Genomic DNA, 22,617 nt, shown 5'->3' with positions numbered 1-22,617 from the left:
CAACAAGGACTAAAGGCAACTCTGCTGCCGCGGGAACATCCGCTTCTACGGCGAGAAGTTGTGTCTCCGCCGGAGCTTGACGTTCCCCGACAAGTTTGCCGGGAGCTTCAGCTTCAACGGAACAAACCCTGGGGCTTGCCGGAGCATCTTGCTCCCCGGCGCTCTTGGCGTTGATCTTGGAGATTGCTGCGGGAATATCCACTTCTACGGCGAGAAGCTGTGTCTCTGCCGGAGCGTGACATTCCGCGACAAACTTGCCGGGAGCTTCTGCTTCAACGGAACAAACCCTGGGGTTTGCCGGAGCATCTTGCTCCTCAGCGCCTTCGGTGTTGATCTTGGGGACCTTCTTGGCGGCGGCTTCGGGAAGCTCTGCCGGCAGGTAGTCACTAGGAATCAACTTCCTCTTCTTGCTTTGTCCAGTTGATGGTGTTACGGACGGTTGAGTCAGCTTGAGCACAAAGGTCCCTGGTTCCACAGGTAGCTTAAGTGCGGCGCACTTTGACAGGCCATCAGCAAGGGCGTTCTGAGATCTCGGAACGTGCTCCATTTGTAGGCCGTCAAAGCGCTCTTCTAGCTTTCTCACTTCGTCGACGTAAGCTTCCATCAACGGACTCTGATAATTCTTGTTTACTTGGCGGACGACAAGCTGTGAGTCACCCCTGACAAGGAGCTTCTTGATCCCAAGGTCTGCCGCGATCCGGAGACCGGCAAGCAAGCCTTCGTACTCTGCAGTATTATTTGTTGCTTGCTCCTTGGGAAAGTGCATTTGGACTACGTACTTGAGGTGCTCTCCGGTGGGTGCGATAAGCAGCACACCAGCGCCGGCGCCTTGCAGCGAAAAGGCACCATCAAAGTACATCAGCCACTCTTTGCTCGCTTCTTTGTCGGGGATGCTCGTCTCTGGAATTTCTTCATCTGGTGTTGGCGTCCATTCTGCTATAAATTCTGCCAATGCTCTGCTCTGGATAGTTGAAGTGCTTTCAAACGTGAGGCCAAAGCTTGACAGTTCCAGTGCCCACTCAGCAATCCTGCCTGTCGCTTCTGGATTCTGCAGTATCCTCTTCAGCGGAAAGCGAGTGACCACTGTGATCTCATGTGCTTGGAAGTAATGGCGCAGCTTTCTCGAGGCCATGAGAAGGCCGAAAAGCAGTTTCTGCACACCAGAGTACCTTGACCTAGCCCCCTGCAAGAGGGAACTGACAAAGTAAACTGGGCGCTGCACCATTTTCTTCCGTACCTCCTCGTGTATCAGCGCGGGCTCATCTTTGTCGGGACCAGAGCTTGTCGGGGAAGACCCCTGCTTGTCGCTGGATGCGCTTGCCGCAGTTGCTGGCTCATCATCCGCCTCCCTCTCTGCCACTAACGCAGCACTAACCACTTGATTGGTTGTCGCTATGTACAGCAGCAACTTCTCTTGCGGTTTAGGTGCGACAAGTATTGGAGGGGAGGACAGGTATCTCTTCAGGTCTTGCAGCGCAGCCTCCGCTTCCGGAGTCCATTTCATTGGACCTGCCTTTTTCAATGATTTGAAAAATGGCAGGGCGCGCTCAGCAGACCGAGAGATGAACCTGCTGAGAGCAGCCACGCAACCGGCAAGTTTCTGTACATCCTTGACGCGCTTCGGTGCTTCAATCTGCTCAATGGCCTTGATCTTGTCGGGATTGGCTTCAATCCCCCGCTGAGACACGAAGAACCCGAGAAGCTTGCCGGAAGGAACTCCAAACACACACTTCTCTGGGTTGAGCTTGAGGCTGATCTTGCGCAGATTTGCAAAGGTCTCGTCCAAGTCTTGGATCAGGGTTGCTCTGTCCTTGCTCTTAACCACTATATCATCCATGTAGGCTTCCACATTTCTGTGTATTTGTGGCTCAAGAGCAAAATGGACTACTCTTGCAAATGTCGAACCAGCATTCTTTAATCCGAAAGGCATCCGTACGAAACAGTACGTGCCACATGGAGTAATAAATGCGGTCTTCTCTTCATCCTCCTCTGCCATGAAGATCTGATGATACCCGGAGTATGCATCAAGAAATGAAAGCAAATCACACCCAGCTGTGGAGTCAACAATCTGGTCAATGCGCGGCAAAGGAAATGGGTCCTTGGGACAAGCTTTGTTAACATCGGTGAAATCGATGCAAAGCCTCCATTTCCCGTTTGCCTTGCGCACGACTACAGGATTGGCCAACCACGTGGGATGGAGCACTCCTCTGACAAGGCCTGCTGCTTCCAGTTTCTTGATTTCCTCCGCAATGAATTCTTGGTGCTCCACCGCCTGCTTCCGGACTTTCTGCTTGACGGGCCACGCATGAGGACAAACAGCAAGGTGGTGCTCAATCACTTTCCTAGGAACACCGGGGATGTCAGACGGTTGCCATGCAAACACGTCGACATTCGCCCACAGGAAAGCAACGAGCACGCCTTCCTATTTAGGATCAAGCGCGGCACTGATGGTGAAGGTACCACCAGTGCCATCCTCCTTGGTGGACACCTTCTTCGTCTCTGGCGGAGCTGCCATCGTCTTCTTGTGCTTGCCGGTGGAGCTCGATGGTGCGTCCTCGACGGCAGCGCAGCACTCCGAAGAGGCGCGCTTGCCGGAGTGGGCATCAGAGCTTTTGCCGGACTTGGTCTTCTTGCCGGTGGAGCTCGATGGTGCGTCCTCGACGGCAGCGCAGCACTCCGAAGAGGTGCGCTTGCCGGAGTGGGCATCAGAGCTCTTGCCGGACTTGGTCTTCTTGCCACCGGGAGCTTCAGCGGCAAGTGGATGGCGATCTGCCGTGGCTGCTGCTTCTCGGTAGATCTTGTCGGCACAGATAAGCGCATCCTTCCTGTCGCCAGGGACAGAGATGACGCTTATCGGGCCTGGCATCTTCAGTATGTTGTATGCATAATGAGAGGCCGCCATGAACTTGGCGAGTGCTGGACGGCCAAGTATCCCGTTGTAAGGCAACGGGATATCGGCAACGTCGAACGTGACCCTCTCAGTCCTGAAGTTCAGCTCGCTGCCAAATGTTACCGGCAGCGTGACCTTCCCCTTCGGCTTGCTCCTTCCCGGATTGATCCCTTGGAATGTGCCGGTCTCTTCGAGCTCGCTATCGGGGATCTAGAGTTTTTGGAGCACAGCGGAGGAGATCAGATTCAAGCCGGCCCCGCCGTCAACTAGCATCTTGGTGACTTTGAGGTTGCGGATAGTTGGTGATACCAACATCGGCAAGCACCCGACTGCGGTTGTGCGATCGGGGTGATCCTCAATGTCGAAGATGATAGGCGTGCTGGACCACTTCAGAAGCTTGCGTGATTCGATAGGTGGTTCTGCTGCATTAACCTCCCGCACCCACTGTTTGAGTCGGCGGCGCGAGGTATGCAGAGAAGCACCACCGTCAACACACAAGACCTCTGTGGCTTTCTGAAACTCCTGCTCGCTGGTCTCGACATCATCCAGGTCTTCGTCGCTGTCGTCGTCGTCTTCATCCTTGTCGCGACCGCGGGGAGGCCTGTCTCCTTGCCGCTGCTTGGCCTTGCCGCGGCGTTCTCCCTGGACGGTGCGCTTCTGGCCGGATTTCTCGGCACGCCCTTGGGCTCTCTCCTTGTCGCGCCGCTCATACTCAGCCCTCTGTTGCTGGACGAGCTGCTCGACTTTCTTGCAGCTCTGGAGGTCATGGCCCTTGGTGCGGTGAATCTTGCAGTATTGCTTGTCGGAGCCGTCCTGCTTGTCGGCGGCGGCCACGGCCTGGCAGTTGGTGCATGCGGCAACCTCCTTGCCGGAGCTGTCAACTGTAGCCTTCTTGGCGCCACCTTCGCTGCCGGACTGCTCAACGACTAGCAGCTCTTTGTTCTGCTTCTTCCTGTTGTTGCGCCGCCGGCTTTTCTTTGCCGGGGCAGCATCCTCACTGTCAGATCCTTCCGCTCCAGTGCTTTCTCCAGGGAATTTCCTTCCTTCCTCAGCGCGTGCACACTTGTCGGCCAGGGCATAAAGCTCGCTGACGTCCCGAATCTTGCACATCGCCAACTCCTCCCGCATCCTGCGGTTACGCACGTTCTGATGGAACGCGCTGATTACCGCGGCAGGGTGGATATTTGGGATGTTGTGGTGTACACGGCTGAACCTCTGGATGTACTGGCGCAGGGGTTCTCCTTCCTTCTGGACGAGCAGATGAAGATCGCTCTCTTGGCCATGAGGTTTGTGGCCGCCTGTGAAGGCGCCAACAAACTGATGGCACAGCTCAGCCCAGGAGGATATGGAGTTGTCCGGCAAGTGCATGAGCCAGGACCTGACGTTGGGCCTGAGTACCAACGGGAAGTAGTTGGCAAGGATCTTGTCGCCCGTCCCCCAGCAGCCTGCACCGCGATGGTGTAGATGCTGAGGAACTCTGACAGATGCAACTTGCCATCGTACTTCTCTCGTACATCTGGCTTGAAGTTCTTCGTACTGGGCCACTGGACTTGCCGCAGCTCACGAGTGAATGCAGGGCAACCTACCATGTACGGCAAGTCACCTGGTTCCCCCGGCGCATGCATGTCAACAGAGGGCCCAGCGCGCTGGTCTGACTGACGTCGCTCCTCTCTTCGACGCTCGATGCGAGTGCGAGCGTCTTCCTGCTGTCGTTCTTGAAGAACCCGGCGTTGATCGCGACGAGCTCGCGGATCCGACGACGCGGTGGAGTCGCTGTCGAGGTGAATCCGGCGGGTCGGCGATCTTGGCCTTCGGGGTGGGGAGTGCACAGAGGTTGCACCCCCACCGGTCTTGTTGTCACCGGTTCGTGCCCGGCTGACTCGCTGCGGCTGCGACGTGGTCGGCTGCCGAGGAGTGTCGCCGTCGGCGAAGCCGATGAGACTCTGGATAGTGGCCCTCCAGTCGTCGATCTTGTCCGGCGCTAGAGGGTAGTCTAGGAGCAGCTGAGCTCGTGCCAGAGCTTCGGCTGCGGTGGCGGGCGGCGGTAGCGAACGGTGCGAGGAGCGGGATAAGCTCGGACTTCTAACTATGTTAGAAGGAGCAGTATCTCGTCCAGGCGACCGCGTCTCGCTCGCGCCGGCTTGTTGACGCGCATGGTGGTCCTGGGCACTCCGGGATCCACCAGCTCGATCTTGATCCAGCGAGCGCATGGCACCGTGAGTACCATGGCGCTGCCGGTCCCGCGCCTCCTGAGATGGGCGCGGTGCATGCACGGACGCCGAGGTCTTGGAGTGCGCCCGGTCGTTGTGGGAGCCGGCCACGCCGCCGATGGGCAGCGCAGCCTTGCCCTGGGACCTGGCAGCACCGTGAGTTCCCTCGTCGATGCGTGCCCTTCCGCCGGCGCCTGCCCCACCATCCGTTTGCTCCGGCGGTGGGTGGCTCGGCGCGGACGGAGCAGCTGCCTCCGAAACTTTCTTCTTTCGGCGGCATGTTGATGAAGATGGTGAAGATCGATGAAGAAGATGAAGATCTAGCCCGCAAGAACGCCGGATCTGATTCACACCACTTCGACGCCCCCTACCTGGCGCGCCAGAGATGCCGGGGCTGCTGATCCACGGGCACCTATGGGACCGGCGGACCGGGTCGCTTTTCGGTTCGGCGGGGGGCGGAGGTTGCGCAAAGAGCAGATCGAGGCGAAGCACGCGGGCGGTTGGTCGTGCGAAGAGTAAATCGAGGCGAAGCACGCGAGCGATTTACCCAGGTTCGGGCCGCACGGATGCGTAAAACCCTACTCCTGCTTTGTGGATTGGTATTGATTTCTAGCTCGGGGGCGCGGAGTGCTATAGTACACGCCGGCGGCGAGCAGGACCGAGCGTGAGTGTGTGGAATTGCTGAACCCCGAGGGCTCTCAAAATGGCCGACCCCCTCTACGTTGCACCCGGGCCTCCTTTTATACTCAAGGGGTTACCGACATAGAGCAACGGGGGCCAAGGGCAAAAACGGAAAGGCGCCGCAGTAGGGGCAGCTAGGTGCTGTAGCAGGCACAGCTAGCTGCTACAGTGTTATCATAACTAACCCTGACGGCAGGGGACAAGGGCATTAAATGTCCGTCTGTGTCGCCTAGACAACACCGAAAGGGACCGCTAGGGACGCCACCGTCTTGCCACGATGGTTGTCTTGTCAGCGCCTGCGTGCCACCGCACGCCCCTAGCTACACAGCCTCCTGCCACGTGCGCTTGGGAGGGGCCCCGGAGCGACACGTGGGTGGATGTGCTGGAGCGCGGGCGTGGAGTGGGGGCTTGCCGCGGCAAGCGCCTTGCCGCGGCCGTCGACTTGTCGCTTCCGGGAGCTTGTCGCTCACCGGGCCTTGTCGGGGCGCGTAGTGCGCCGCGGCAAGTTCCTTGGAATGCCTTGGATGGCCTTCCCGGCAAGCGCCTCTTGCCGGGGCCTTGGGACGCTTCTGATGGCCTTCCCGGCAAGCTCCTCTTGCCGGGGTCTTGCCTTCTTCCCGGCAAGCTCCTCTTGCCGGGGTCTTAGCTTGAGTACTTTGTTCTTGAATGGTCTTCAAAGGGACCACGGAGGATCTTGGCGGTGACCTGGCAGGCCTTGCCGCGGGACGCTGCGACTGCCCGTGCATAAGTTCGGGGTACTAAGGGTACCCCTACTTTAGTACACCGATAGTCCCATATAATCAAAGCCCCAAACATCAAACTGTTCAATAACAACTGAATAATTCATAGGCATTTCTTGACATCTACTAATATTACCAATTCTTTGACATTCATCACAAGAGAGGACAAACTTACGGGCATCCTTGAAGAGAGTAGGCCAATAAAAACCGGATTGCAATACCTTATGTGCGGTTCTATCTCCCGCGTGGTGTCCTCCATAAGTTTCGGAGTGGCACTTGCGTAGGATCTATTCCTATTCATGCTCAGGTACACAAAGTCTAATAACACCATGTACTCCTTCTTTATAAAGATGTGGGTCATCCCAAAAGTAATGTCTCAAATCATAGAAGAACTTTTTCTTTTGTTGGTATGTGAAGCTAGGTGGTATGAATTTAGTGTCACACCCTGCATTTTGTAACATGTCATTTGCATTCATAAAGCATGAAAATTTGGGCTAGCAAAAACTTTTGCATTATTTGGCTTTTATTTTGGGGTTGGATTTCTCGGTGTGGTTTTTCAAGTGCTCTTTAAAGTCAACTACTCCACCTTCTGTACTTCATCTCCTTGCCCCAAACTTCTGCCCAATGATCATGCCATGTGTATAGTGCAATATAGTATTTTCTTACAAAAATAATTTGGCCAAATAGTATTTTCAAAAATTAGTTTTCCAAAAACCCCTGGATTGAGGTTTGCACTGCAAGTACCTGATTTGGGGTATGAAAAATATTTCAAAGAGTATATTTGAAACCTATTAGATATAGGATTCCCATAAACCACAAAAAGATAATTTTAAAAGTTATTTTCCTATATTATTTAAAAGCTTTTTCTTAAGGCCAGAAATGGTCTTTAATAGGGAAAAAATATTTTATTGTTTTAAAAATATTTGAGAAAAATCAGGGAAACTCAATGGGCATATATTTCCCATATATAAGAGTTTCAACATATGGTCATGATCAAAATATTGGACAAAACCTCCCAGAACCATTTCTGCCCATTTCAAGGATTTGAAATATTTCTACAGGAAATATTTTCATAAAAATCCAAGGAAAATACAGCAAGTCAAAAATGCATATTGTTATCACCATGCAAAGCCTCATGTCAATTAAGGTCATTTTGGTTCACCAAAAAGCCCCAAAACCCTCTCTGACCAGAATCAAATTTGAACAAGTTTGTACTACCAACTTTCTCTCCTTGACCCCAACTTTTGTGGGCATGTTCATATGACCAAATGAGGCCACTACACCAAGTGGTGCATCAAGGAGAAGTGATTTGCTCAACTAGATCTACACAAGTTCATTTCTGCTAATTTCTAGGGTTTGCCAAAGCTTCATTAGCAAACTCTTCCAAATGAGCTCATCTTCCTTTTTCCCTGTCATTTTGTCATGACAAACACCCCTGCCAAGTGCCACAAGAAGTAAATTAGTGCAAGTACCCCAAAACCATATCAAACACCTTCTGCATGTTAACTAAAAACCCTGTTTGGGGCTCTTCCACTAATCTCCATGAGCTCCACTCTTTACCACAACCCCTCCTAGTCCCCTTTCACCTCCAGTAACAATGGCAAATCCACAGTTCAATTATTGGATGGGTAAAACCCCACTTTCTCTCTCTGGACAGCCCATTTCTCCCTCTTCTTCTACCTCTCTCCTCTCCTACTGGCCACCCAGGGCATCCAAGGCCATCTCCTACTTCTTTACTCCTCCCTAGAGCCACCAGACACCTTTGGCCGTGCCCACACTGCATAGAAAATGGCCATGCCGGCCATTTGGGCGCTCTGGAGCGCGCTACAGTGCGCTCCCGCACTGTAGCCTCCCCCTTCCAACCGCCTCCGGCCACCTCGGGCCTCCCCAGCACGCCCGACGATGCGCCTCAACGTCCGCGGCACGCTAAACCCTGGTCCCCCTCTTCCTTCTCCCTCCTCTCGCCCCAGATCGCACGCGCGACGACCGCCCGAGCGCACCAGTGAGCGTGCTCACATGCGCGGTGCCTCTGGCCCCCTGCTCCCTCTCTCTCTTCTTTCCCTCGCTCTGGACCAAACCCACGAGCACCCCAGACACGCCCACGCTCGCCCCCGTGACCCACAGCAACGGCAACAACCTCGCCGGTGCACGGGTCTACGGTGAGCCGTGGCTCGCCTACTTAAAGGCCTCCCCGAGCCTCTCACTCACCACCACTCGCTCCTACCTACTCCAAATAGGCCCCCTGTGCCCTCCACTCTCCTCCAGGAGCACCCAAGCTCGAGATCGAGCTTGAGCTCCGCCGCCTCGGGTCGTCGTCGATCTCAGGGTACGGGCTCTCTCCGCCCCTTCTCTCTCTCGATCTAGACCCGCCACACCTCCCTGACCATTCCCCCTCTGTTTCCCCTCTCTTTTGCAGCCGGAATCGACCGGGGCAAGCACCTCCCGAAGCTCTGCCGCCGGCTTCCTCGTCGCCGGTGAACCCCTGCACCCCGGGGACCACCTCCACCACCACCCGAACGGCGACTCCGCCCTGAGCACGCCAGTGCCCTCAGATCGCCTCGCCGTTGACCACAGCGGCGCCGGTGAGCTTGCCGCCCTCTCTGACCCAAGGTTGACGACGACGACCGTGGGGCCCGTCCGTCAGCCTCACGTCCTGACGTGTGGGTCCCACACGTCCGGTTTAAAACACACGCGCGCGTGTACCAGTTCGCTGCGTCGGCTGGAGGCGTATTTCCCAAATACGCCTTCCACATGGCAGCCTTGCGCGGGCTGGATTCCCCCTGGGCCTTGCTGCACTGTGGCTGAATAGGCCCAGTTGCACAGTGGCGTTTTTCCTTTTCTTTTTCTGTAACTTTTCCAAAAATTCTACTGGATTAGATATTCATCCAAATGAAATAATTCCAACTCCCATATTTTTCTAAAAATCCCACCTATTTAATGGTATAATTTTCACTCATGTCCAAACAAGTTTTATGTATTGTTCATATTCAAATTCAAATTTGAATATATTTAAACCCCTCTAAAAATCCATGTCTTCTATTCTACTACTCCAAAACCAAAACTAGGAATTTTCCCCTTCTTAGTTTTCAACCTAGTATTTAACAAAAATGAGTTGACATTTTTCTGAGCACTTTGGTTTTTCTGTTTTATTATTACCTTATTTTTCTCGTTATTATTTGCGACGATAGATTGCGTTGCCGACGAAGGAGTTGGACCAGAAGACTTTGAAGACCCAGAAGACTTTGCTGAGCCAGGCAAGCAGCCCTTTGACCATGTCTATGAAACCCTTTTTATGCATGTCTATGAAACCCTTTTTATGCATGTCATATAGCACTTTATTAGTGTTGCACTGGAATCATGATGAGATGGTAACCACTTTGATGGGTTGCCTCTATTACTTCCTCGTTGATACTTGCATTGTGCATGACCCTACCTCCTTATGAGGGTTATGCCGGTGGAAGTAGATAGGATGCTAAAGTAGTGCTACACAAAAAGGGACGGGAATATGCATGGTGATGGACACAAAGTATTTTCAAAAGACTTTTTGAAAACCCCCATCGGGTGCCACTTATGCCCGCGGGAGATGATGAGTTGGGTAACCACTTGATGACGAAGTGGTGTACCGAGGAGGCAAGTGTGTGTGTGTTGTTTTTCAAAACGGATTGGTTTAAGTTGCAACCGTTATTCCAACCTTACATGCGCAACCACTCTACCCTTGTATGGGAAAGGGCATTATTGATTACCTAGGCCGATACTAGCTTGGAGCCCGCATTACTAGTGACGGGAGAGTTGTTGGTGTGCTCTCTTGGGACGGGGTCGTGCCAGGTAGGGCGGCCATGACTGTTTTCCCAGGGCACCGGATACACCGTTGTGTCCCCTCTCGGATGTTACGATCTCGAGTGAGTCTCGTATGATGTACATCGTGAGGATATGGAACAACGAGTGGACTCCATGTTAGTGTCGTCTAGGGAAAGATAGTGATTGGGTGCTTACCCCGGTACTTGAGGTACTGTGGGTCGTGGATGACACGGAAGTTCCTCGGATCTTGTGGGTAAAGTGTGCAACCTCTTCAGAGTGTAAAACTATTCGAATAGTCGTGTCCACGGTCAAGGACAGTTGGGTAACCGCTCTTGGGCTACATCCACTTGTTTACAAACTAGTGTGTGTGGGAAGTACTTCTTGGGTCAAGTCAAAGGACTTGACATGAATGAGTTGGGTTGGAGCCCTCTCCCTTTATGTTGATATCTGTAACCAGCCCCTATGGTTACTTGAATCCATGCGATGCATGGTTTACCAGTTATTGAACATGTCATAACACGACAAAATCAGCTTTGTGCAAAAATTTACCTATGTCATGCATTGTTGTATCTTGAGCCAAAACATGGGTTGCTTGCGAGTACATTCAAAGTACTCATTGGCTTGCCACTGGTTATTTAATTGGCCAGGCATGGAAGAACAGGAGTTCGAAGAAGAGTTCTTTGGAGACGAACATGCGAACTAGGACGTTTCCCAGTCAGAATGCCTGTAGGGTTAAGGCAGATGGCATGGGTTCTACTTATCGACGAAGATTTCCGCTGCTTGTGTTTCATTTGATGTTCAGCCCTTAAGGCTTTATCAATGTAAGACTTGACCATAATGGTCATAATTTGTGTAAGACGATATGTATGGATGTAAGACTCTTGTTATTCAGCTTCTGTGTGTTCAGTGAGCATTGATCTCTGGGATCACTGTACACGTGCATTCGGTGATCACGACTTATGAGTCGGGGTCCCCACATTTAGCAACAATGTAATTAGCATAATCAGCATACCAAGGAGGTACTACGAGAAGTACTTATGACATTTAATTGTTCATCAGGAAAGCTATCATCAATAGGTAGTGGGTCATCAAGAACATTCTCTAACCTAGATAAGTTCTGCAACGGGGTTCTCAGCTCCTTTTCTATCAACAATATGCAAATCAAATTCTTGTGAGCAAGAGAACCCATCTAATAAGTCTAGGTTTAGCATCTTTCTTCTCCATAAGATATTTAATAGCAGCATGATCAGTGTGGATAGTTACTTTAGAATCAACAATATAAGGTCTGAATTATCACAAGCAAATACAACTGCTAAAAGTTCTTTTTCAGTAGTAGCATAATTTCTTTGAGCATTGTCTAGAGTCTTACTAGCATAATGATAACATTTAATTTCTTATCAACTCTTTGCCCTAGAACAACACCTACAGCATAATCGCTAGCATCACACATAATTTCAAAGGGTAAATTCCAATCAGGTGGCTGAACAACAGGTGCAGAGACTAATGCTTTCTTAAGTATTTCAAATGCTTCTACACAATCATCATCAAAGACAAATGGTATATCTTTTTGTAATAAATTAGTCAGAGGCCGAGAAATTTTTGAGAAGTCCTTAATGAACCTCCTATAAAATCCGGCGTGACCAAGGAAACTTCTTATACCTTTGATGTCCTTGGGACATGGCATCTTTTCAATAGCATCAACCTTGGCTTTATCAACTTCAATACCTCTTTCAGAAACTTTATGCCCCAAGACAATACCTTCATTAACCATAAAGTGGCACTTTTCCCAATTCAAGACAAGATTAGTTTCTTCACATCTCTGCAAAACTCGATCAAGATTGCTCAAGCAATCATCAAAAGAGATCCATAGACGGAAAAGTCATCCATGAAAACCTCACAAATCTTTTCACAAAAGTCAGAGAATATAGCCATCATGCATCTTTGAAAGGTAGCAGGTGCATTACATAAACCAAAAGGCATACGTCTATAAGCAAAAGTACCAAAAGGGCATGTAAAAGTAGTCTTTGATTGATCTTTAGCCGACACAGGTATTTGAGAGAAACCAGAATAACCATCTAGAAAGCAGTAATGTGTATGTTTGCATAATCTTTCTAGCATTTGATCGATAAAAGGTAAGGGGTAATGATCTTTCTTAGTAGCCTTATTTAATTTGCGGAAATCAATTACCATCCTATAACCTATAATAATTCTTTGTGGAATCAATTCATCTTTATCATTAGGAACAACAGTAATACCTCCCTTCTTAGGGACACAATGAACAGGACTTACCCACTGACTATCAGCAACGGATAAATTATACCTGCCTCCAGAAGCTTTAGTATTTCTTTTCTTACCACTTCTTTCATTTTAGGATTCAGACGTCGTTGAGGATCACGAACTGGTTTGGCATCGCTTCCAAATTTATTTTATGTTGACATAGAGTGGGACTAATGCCCTTAAGATCATCAAGAGTATATCCAATAGCAGCACGATGCTTCTTCAGAGTTTTCAATAATCTTTCTTCTTCATGCTCTGAAAGGTTAGCACTAATAATAACAGGATATATCTTCTTTTCATCAAGATAAGCATATTTAAGATTATCAGGCAACGGTTTAAGCTCAAACACGGGATCACCCTTAGGTGGAGGGGGATCCCCTAGGATTTCAACAGGCAAATTGTGTTTCAGAATAGGTTCCTGTTTAAAGAATACTTCATCTATTTCCCTTCTTTCATTCATAAACATATCATTCTCATGGTCTAGCAAATATTGTTCTAAAGGATCACTAGGAGGTACGGCAATAGAAGCAAGACCAATAATTTCATCCTTACTAGGCAATTCTTCTTCACGGTGTTGTTTACTAAATTTAGAGAAATTAAATTCATGAGTCATATCATCCAAGCCAATAGTAACAACATTCTTTTCGCAGTCTATCTTAGCATTAACAGTGTTCAAGAAGGGTCTACCAAATATAATGGGACAAAAGCTATCTTGTGGGGAACTAAGAACAAGAAAATCAGCAGGATATTTAGTTTTCCCGCACAAGACTTCAACATCTCTAACAATTCCCATTGCTGAAATAGTATCTCTATTAGCAAGTTTAATTGTGACATCAATATCTTCTAACTCAGCAGGTGCAATTTCATGCTTGATTTCTTTATACAAGTCATAAGGTATAACACTAGCACTAGCACCCATATCACATAAGCCATGATAACAATGATCTCCTATTTTAACAGAAATAACAGGCACGCCTACCACAGGTCTATGTTTATCTTTAGCACAAGGTTTAGCAATTCTAGCAGTTTCACCGCAGAACTGAATAACATGCCCATCAATATTATCAGACAAGAGATCTTTAACAATAGCAATATTAGGTTCTACTTTAACTTGCTCAGGAGGTGTATATGTTTTAATATTGCTTTTACGAACCACAGTTGAAGCTTTAGCATGATCCTTTATCCTAACAGGGAAAGGTGGTTTCTCAACATAAAGTAGGAACAATAGGATCATTATAAGTGACAGTCTTTTCTTCAACTTTAATAGGTGCAGCTACTTTTACTTCTATGGGAGGATGATATTTAAACCACTTCTCCTTAGGGAGATCAACATAAGTAGCAAAAGATTCACAGAAAGAAGCTACTATCTCAGAATCAAGTCCATATTTAGTGCTAAACTTACGGAAAATATCGGTATCCATAAAAGATTTAACACAATCAAACTTAGGTGTCATACCTGACTCCTTACCATTGTCGAGGTCCCAATCTTCAGAGTTGCGTTTAATTCTATCCAATAAATCCCATCTAAATCCAATAGTCTTCATCATAAAAGAGCCAGCACAAGAAGTATCGAGCATGGTGCGATTATTTTCAGAAAGCCGAGCATAATTTTGAAGAATTGTTTCTCTTGGAGCTCATGATTGGGGCATGAATATAACATTGATTTAAGCCTCCCCCAAGCTTGAGCGATGCTTTCTCCTTCGCGAGGCCAAAAATTATATATATAATTGCGATCACGATGAACAAGATGCATAGGGTAATACTTTTGATGAAATTCCAATTTCAATCTTCTATAGTTCCATGATCTCGTATCATCACATAGCCTATACCATACCAATGCGTCTCCCTTCAAAGATAAAGGGAAGACCTTCTCCTTAGCAACATCATTGGGTATACCTGCAAGCTTAAATAATCCACAAACTTCATCCACATATAGTAAGTGTTCATCAGGATGCTTTGTTCCATCTCCTGTAAAAGGATTAGCTAGCAGTTTTTCTATCATACCCGAAGGATACTCATAAGGAATTTAATTTTCATATTCATTTTCAATAGGTTCAGTAGGTTGAGGAGCAACTCTTTGCTCTACTGGTCGAGGTGAAGATACCCCGAACAAGCCGCTCAGAGGATTACTTTCCATAGTAACAAGTGACAGTAAATTTCAGCACACTATATAAATTTTTCCTTACCAAATTCCACCTACCAAAGGCGCTTCACTCCCTAGCAACGACGCCAGAAAAGAGTCTTGATGACCCACAAGTATAGGGGATCTATCGTAGTCCTTTCGATAAGTAAGAGTGTCAAACCCAACGAGGAGCAGAAGGAAATGATAAGCGGTTTTCAGCAAGGTATTCTCTGCAAGTACTGAAATGAGTGGTAACAGATAGTTCTGTGATGAGATAATTTGTAACGAGCAACAAGTAACAAAAGTAAGTAAAGTGCAGCAAGGTGGCCCAATCCTTTTTTTAGCAAAGGACAAGCCTGGACAAACTCTTATATAAGGAAAAGAGCTCCCGAGAACACATGGGAATATCGTCAAGCTAGTTTTCATCACGTTCATATGATTCGCGTTCGGTACTTTGATAATTTGATATGTGGGTGGACCAGTGCTTGGGTGTTGTTCTTACTTGAACAAGCATCCCACTTATTGTTTTCTCGTGGCGATGGAGTTTCGTCCCAAAAGGTTGCTTCTTATTTTTTTCTCGACGAAAGACTTCATATAGGAGAAGATGGTCATTGGAGAGCCACCAGGGGGCCCACAAGGCAGGAGGGTGTGCCCTAGGGGGGGGCGCCCCCCACCCTCGTGAGAATGGTGTGGGCCCCCTGGTCTTCATCTTTGGTGAGGATTTTTCATTATTTATTATAAGGTATTTCGTGGAGTTTCAGGACTTCTGGAGTTGTGCAGAATAGGTCTCTAATATTTGCTCCTTTTCCAGCCCAGAATTCCAGCTGCCGGCATTCTCCCTCCTTATGTAAACCTTGTAAAATAAGAGAGAATAGCCATAAGTATTGTGACATAATGTGAAATAACAGCACATAATGCGATAAATATCGATATAAAAGCATGATGCAAAATGGACGTATCAGCGCCCGCTATAACTTTGGCTATGGCGCGGGGTTGAATAAATCCGCTCACGGCTATATGAGTACGCCGCTTGTTGGGCCACCGCGGTTTGAAGAAGTTCCACGGCCTTCCGTGCCTCAACCGCCATGGGAGACTGGCCTTGCACCAAGAGAGCCTCCAACCACGATGTCGCAGCAATCATGTTATCCAGAGGGTTAGAATAATGACTGGGTGGTGTCGGTACCTGCTGAGGCAGGGTTAAATTCAACTGAGGTGGGTCTGCGACACATGGTTGAGCTGTCACCCCAGTCACGGGCGCCTCGATAGCCTGGTTTACTTCAGGCGGATTACTTGGCCCAGCCCCAGGCGTGTTGAAGAGATCCCTCGCATCATACTCCAAAGGTAAACGACTCCGGTGCCTCCTCCGCAGAACGGAGTTAGATGCATTCTGATCCAAGCTTAACCGGAAATTTTATGGTTGAATCCATTGTGAATCGGCGTCTAGGGCGGCTTGTTCTGTCACCATCATAGCATTCTCAGCGTTAAGCTCCTCCTTGGCCTGAGCTATCTCATCTCGTAGTTTCACGACATCCACCTTATGCTGTGCTTGAGTCGCCAGGGTTACTTCTGCAGCTTGTAAGGTTGCCAAAGCATCTAAGATCTCGGATACGACTTGAGCCGGCGGGCGCATAGAGCCGCTCGCCGCGGGTGTCGCCGTGGCTGTTGAGCTGGAAGTCATAGCTACAGCCGTTGATGAATTCTGCATCGGTTGCATGCCTGCCATGAAGATCACGACTCTATTTGGTAGCTCATAGGGGTCTGGAATACTGTTGCCATCGGAATAGCCCCCAAGCCCGCCGTCTTGCAGTTGATATATTTGGTGGAACCGACGCTTATTACCTTTGAGGACTGTGCATCCTCCAGACGGTTAGGCGTCATGGTCTAGAGCATCCAAGAAATTGTGGATCGCCGAGTGACCGAGTCTGTGAAGGTTTGGAAGTCACCCAAAGACTTACCACGAGTGATTGGGCGAGGTCTGTGTGACCTTAGCTCAAGGAGAATACGGTGAAGACTGTGTGTCCTTGGGTTTAAATACCTAGCCGCTCCAACTAGACATAAGACTGTCACAACAGTCAGAATTGGTCTACCAAATTACTGTCTTCACCAAGCTACTGGTTCTATTTCCTCAACCCTTTCATTTCCTCATTTCTGTGTAGTAGCACTTGATCGTTACTGTTTAAAGACTTTGACTGAAGACTTTCTCAATTTCCTCAATCCTAATTCTTCAGTCACTTTGTCTTCAGCCTGCTTATCCTATGTTTACGCTACTTGTACTCTATGCTTGTTTTCATTTCATCATGATGACTGTGCTACCACTCTATTATGCTTGCATCTGAGTACTTATTCCACTGCTAAGTAGTTCGTTGCTTAGGAATTTCCTCACCCCAAAATTCCTCAGTGAAAAATTTATAAAAATCACCTATTCACCCCCCTCTAGTCGATATAACGCACTTTCAATTGGTATCAGAGCAAGATACTCCCTTGTTCTGTGTGATTTTGGTTTAACTGCTTAGAGTCTTAGTTATGTCGACTGCAGGTATGATCAAGGTCTGTGCTGGGTGTCCTACCTTTGATGGGACAGACTACCCCTACTGGAAGAATAAGATGCGAATGCATCTTGAGGCAATCGACAACGATCTCTGGTACATTGTGGAAAATTGTGTTCCCTCTGTCACTCCCACCATTAACGCTGCTGATGTGAAGAGATTCAAGCAACTCGACTCTCAAGCGAAGAGTATCATTTTTGGCCATCTGAGCAAAGCGCAGTATGGTAGAGTGAGTGCTTTGGAGACAGCTAAGCTCATTTGGGACAGACTATCAAAGGTCAACGAAGGAGTATCAACTCAACGTGACTCTCGAGTTGACGTTCTTCGCAATCTCTTCAACCGCTTCAAAAGACTCGACAATGAAAATGTTCAGCAAACCTTCGATCGCCTCACTGACATCTTAAATGAGCTTCAAACACGTGGTGCCACTGACATCATCGACCATGAGGTGGTGAAGAAATTGCTGAGATCGCTTGATTCCTCATTTGACACTCTTGCACTGATGATGCAAGAACGTGGAGACTACAAGTCACTTGATCCCGCTGATATCCTCGAGAGGCTAAACACTCATGAGTTCCAATTCGCTGAGTGTAAGTGTGTGATGCCCCCAATTTGACCGTACACTAATCATACACGCAAACGTGTACGATCAAGATCAGGGACTCACGGGAAGATATCACAACACAACTCTACAAATAAAATAAGTCATACAAGCATCATATTACAAGCCAGGGGCCTCAAAGGCTCGAATACAAGAGCTCGATCATAGACGAGTCAGCGGAAGCAACAATATCTGAGTGCAGACATCAGTTAAACAAGTTTGCCTTAAGAAGGCTACCACAAACTGGGATACAGATCGAAAGAGGCGCAGGACTCCTGCCTTGGATCCTCCTAAACTATTCATGGTCGTCGTCAGCGGGCTGCACGTAGTAGTAGGCACCTCCCGAGTAGTAGTAGTCGTCATCGACGCTGGCGTCTGGCTCCTAGGATCCAACGTCTAGTCGCAGCAATCGGGTATAGGAAGGAGGAAAAAGGGGGAGTAAAGCAACCGTGAGTACTCATCCAACGTACACGCAAGCAAGGAACTACACTACATATGTATGCATTGGTATCAAATGGAATAAGGGTATCATATGGGGATTGAACTGCAGAAAGCCGGAATAAGAGGGGGATAGCTCTCTCCATTTGGCAGCATGTAGAAGAGAGTAGACTGAAGTCCTCCAAGTAGCATCGCATAGCATAACCCTAACCGATGATCCTCCCCTCGTCGCCCTGTGAGAGAGCGACCACCGGTTGTATCTGGCACTTGGAAGGGTGTGTTTTATTAAGTATCCGGTTCTAGTTGTCATAAGGTCAAGGTACAACTCCAAGTCGTCCTGTTACCGAAGATCACGGCTATTTGAATAGATTAACTTCCCTGCAGGGGTGCACCACATAACCCAACACGCTCGATCCCATTTGGCCAGACACACTTCCCTGGGTCATGCCCGGCCACGGAAGATCAACACGTCGTAGCCCTACCTAGGCACAACAGAGAGGTTAGCACGACGGTCTAAACCCTATGGCGCAGGGGTCTGGGCCCATCGCCCATTGCACACCTGTATGTTGCGTACGCGGCCAGTGAGCAGACCTAGCAACCTCCATTACAAAGGAAGTTGCGTTACGCGGTCCAACCCGGCGCGTGCCGCTCAGTCGCTGACGTCACGAAGGCTTCGGCTGATACCACGATGTCGAGTGCCCATAACAGTCCCCGCGTAGATGGTTAGTGCGTATAGGCCAGTAGCCAGACTCAGATCAAATACCAAGATCTCATTAAACGTGTTATTTTGAAATAACCGCGAACGCCGACCAGGGCCAGGCCCACCTCTCTCCTAGGTGGTCTCAACCTGCCCTGTCGCTTCGCCACAACGATCCACTCAGAGGGCCGTCGGGACAAACGTCCTTTCGGACCCAATCCATGAATCACCCGCGGGTACTCCTATGAGCCGACCCGTCTTTGGTCACCACATGTATTTGTTGGAAATATGCCCTAGAGGCAATAATAAATTAGTTATTATTATATTATATTTCATTGTTCATGATAATCGTTTATTATCCATGCTAGAATTGTATTGATAGGAAACTCAGATACATGTGTGGATACATAGACAACACCGTGTCCCTAGTAAGCCTCTAGTTGACTAGCTCGTTGATCAATAGATGGTTATGGTTTCCTGACCATGGACATTGGATGTCATTGATAACGGGATCACATCATTAGGAGAATGATGTGATGAACAAGACCCAATCCTAAGCCTAGCACAAGATCGTGTAGTTCGTTTGCTAAAGCTTTTCTAATGTCAAGTATCATTTCCTTAGACCATGAGATTGTGCAACTCCCGGATACCGTAGGAATGCTTTGGGTGTATCAAAGACCACAACGTAACTGGGTGGCTATAAAGGTGCACTACAGGTATCTCCGAAAGTGTCTGTTGGGTTGGCACGAATCGATACTGGGATTTGTCACTCCGTGTAAACGGAGAGGTATCTCTGGGCCCCCTCGGTAGGACATCATCATAATGTGCACAATGTGACCAAGGAGTTGATCACGGGATGATGTGTTACGGAATGAGTAAAGAGACTTGCCGGTAACGAGATTGAACAAGGTATAGGGATACCGACGATCGAATCTCGGGCAAGTATCATACCGATAGACAAAGGGAATTGTATACGGGATTGATTGAATCCTTGACATCGTGGTTCATCCGATGAGATCATCGTGGAGCATGTGGGAGCCAACATGGGTATCCAGATCCCGCTGTTGGTTATTGACCGGAGAGTTGTCTCGGCCATGTCTGCATGACTCCCGAGCCCGTAGGGTCTACACACTTAAGGTTCGATGACGCTAGGGTTATAGGGAATAGATATACGTGGTTACCGAATGTTGTTCGGAGTCCCGGATGAGATCCCGGACGTCACGAGGAGTTCCGGAATGGTCCGGAGGTAAAGATTTATATATGGGAAGTCCATCATATAGTCACCGGAATAATTCGGGGGTTACCGGTATTGTACCGGGACTACTGGAGGGGTTCCGGGGGTCCACCGAGAGGGTCCACCTGCCCCGGAGGGCCCTATGGGCTGTGTGTGGAGAGGGACCAGCCCCTTAGTGGGCTGGGCGCCTCCCCCCTAGGGCCCATGCGCCTAGGGTTTGGGGGAACCCTAAAGGGGGGGCGCCCCCCTTGCCTTGGGGGGCAAGGCAACCCCCCTTGGCCGCCGTCCCCTCCTCAGATTGGATCCGAGGGGGCCGGCCCCCCTCTCCCTTGCCCCTATATATATGTGGGAGGTGGGAGGGCAGCCACACCCATGTTCTGGCGCAACCCTCCCCCTCTCCCAATCCTCCTCTCTCCCGCGGTGCTTGGCGAAGCCCTGCAGGATTGCCACGCTCCTCCTTCACCACCACGCCGTCGTGCTGCTGCTGGATGGAGTCTTCCCCAACCTCTCCTTCTCCCCTTGCTGGATCAAGGCGTAGGAGATGTCACCGGGCTGCACGTGTGTTGAACGCGGAGGCGCCGTGGTTCGGCGCTTAGATCGGAATCAACCGCGATCTGAATCGCTACGAGTACGACTCCTTCATCCGCGTTCTTGCAACGCTTCCGCTTAGCGATCTACAAGGGTATGTAGATGCACTCTCCTTCCCCTCGTTGCTAGATTACTCCATAGATTGATCTTGGTGATGCGTAGAAAATTTTAAATTTCTGCTACGATCCCCAACAGTGGCATCATGAGCTAGGTCTATGCGTAGTTTCTATGCACGAGTAGAACACAAGTTGTTGTGGGCGTCGATTTTGTCAATTTGCTTGCCGTTACTAGTCTTATCTTGATTCGGCGGCATCGTGGGATGAAGCGGCCCGGACCGACCTTACACGTACTCTTACGTGAGACTGGTTCCACCGACTGACATGCACTAGTTGCATAAGGTGGCTAGCGGGTGTCTGTCTCTCCCACTTTAGTCGGATCGGATTCGATGAAAAGGGTCCTTATGAAGGGTAAATAGAAATTGGCATATCACGTTGTGGTTTTCGCGTAGGTAAGAAACGTTCTTGCTAGAAACCTATAGCAGCCACGTAAAAACTTGCAACAACAATTAGAGGACGTCTAACTTGTTTTTGCAGCATATGCCTTGTGATGTGATATGGCCAAAAGGATGTGATGAATGATATATGTGATGTATGAGATTGATCATGTTCTTGTAATAGGAATCACGACTTGCATGTCGATGAGTATGACAACCGGCAGGAGCCATAGGAGTTGTTTAATTTATTTATGACCTGTGTGTCAACATAAACGTCATGTAATTACTTTACTTTATTGCTAAAGCGTTAGCCATAGGTAGTAGAAGTAATAGATGACGAGACAACTTCAAGAAGACACGATGATGGAGATCATGGTGTCATGCCGGTGACAACGATGATCATGGAGCCCCGAAGATGGAGATCAAAAGGAGCAAAATGATATTGGCCATATCATGTCACTATTTGATTGCATGTGATGTTTATCATGTTTTACATCTTATTTGCTTAGAATGACGGTAGCTTAAATAAGATGATCCCTCACTAAAATTTCAAGAAAAGTGTTCCCCCTAACTGTGCACCGTTGCGAAGGTTCGTTGTTTCGAAGCACCACGTGATGATCGGGTGTGATAGATTCTAACGTTCGAATACAACGGGTGTTGACGAGCCTAGCATGTACAGACATGGCCTCAGAACACATGCGAAACACTTAGGTTGACTTGACGAGCCTAGCATGTACAGACATGGCCTCGGAACACGGAAGACCGAAAGGTCGAACATGAGTCGTATAGAAGATACGATCAACATGAGATGTTCACCGTTGATGACTAGTCCGTCTCACGTGATGATCGGACACGGCCTAGTCGATTCGGATCATGTTTCACTTAGATGACTAGAGGGATGTCTATCTGAGTGGGAGTTCATTAAATAATTTGATTAGATGAACTCAATTATCATGAACATAGTCTAAATTGTCTTCGCAAATATGTTGTAGATAAATAGCTCGCGTTGTAGCTCCATGTTTCAATACGTTCCTAGAGAAAGATTAAGTTGAAAGATATTGTAAGCAATGATGCGGACTAGGTCCGTAGTCCGAGGAGTGTCCTCACTGCTACACAGAAGGCTTACGTCTTTGATGCACCGCTCGATGTGCAAACCCCTACAACGTCGTCTGTGGATGTTGTGAACACCTAACAGACACATTCTGATGACTACCTGATAGTTTAGTGCACCATACTTTACGGCTTAGAATCGGGATTCCAATGACGTTTTGAACGCCATAAGACATATGAGATGTTCCAAGA

This window comes from Triticum urartu, chromosome 5 (genome assembly GCF_003073215.2).
Source record: "Triticum urartu cultivar G1812 chromosome 5, Tu2.1, whole genome shotgun sequence".
Taxonomy (NCBI): Eukaryota; Viridiplantae; Streptophyta; class Magnoliopsida; order Poales; family Poaceae; genus Triticum; species Triticum urartu.
The sequence above is the reverse complement of the archived record's forward strand: the minus strand, read 5'-3'. Positions refer to the sequence as shown.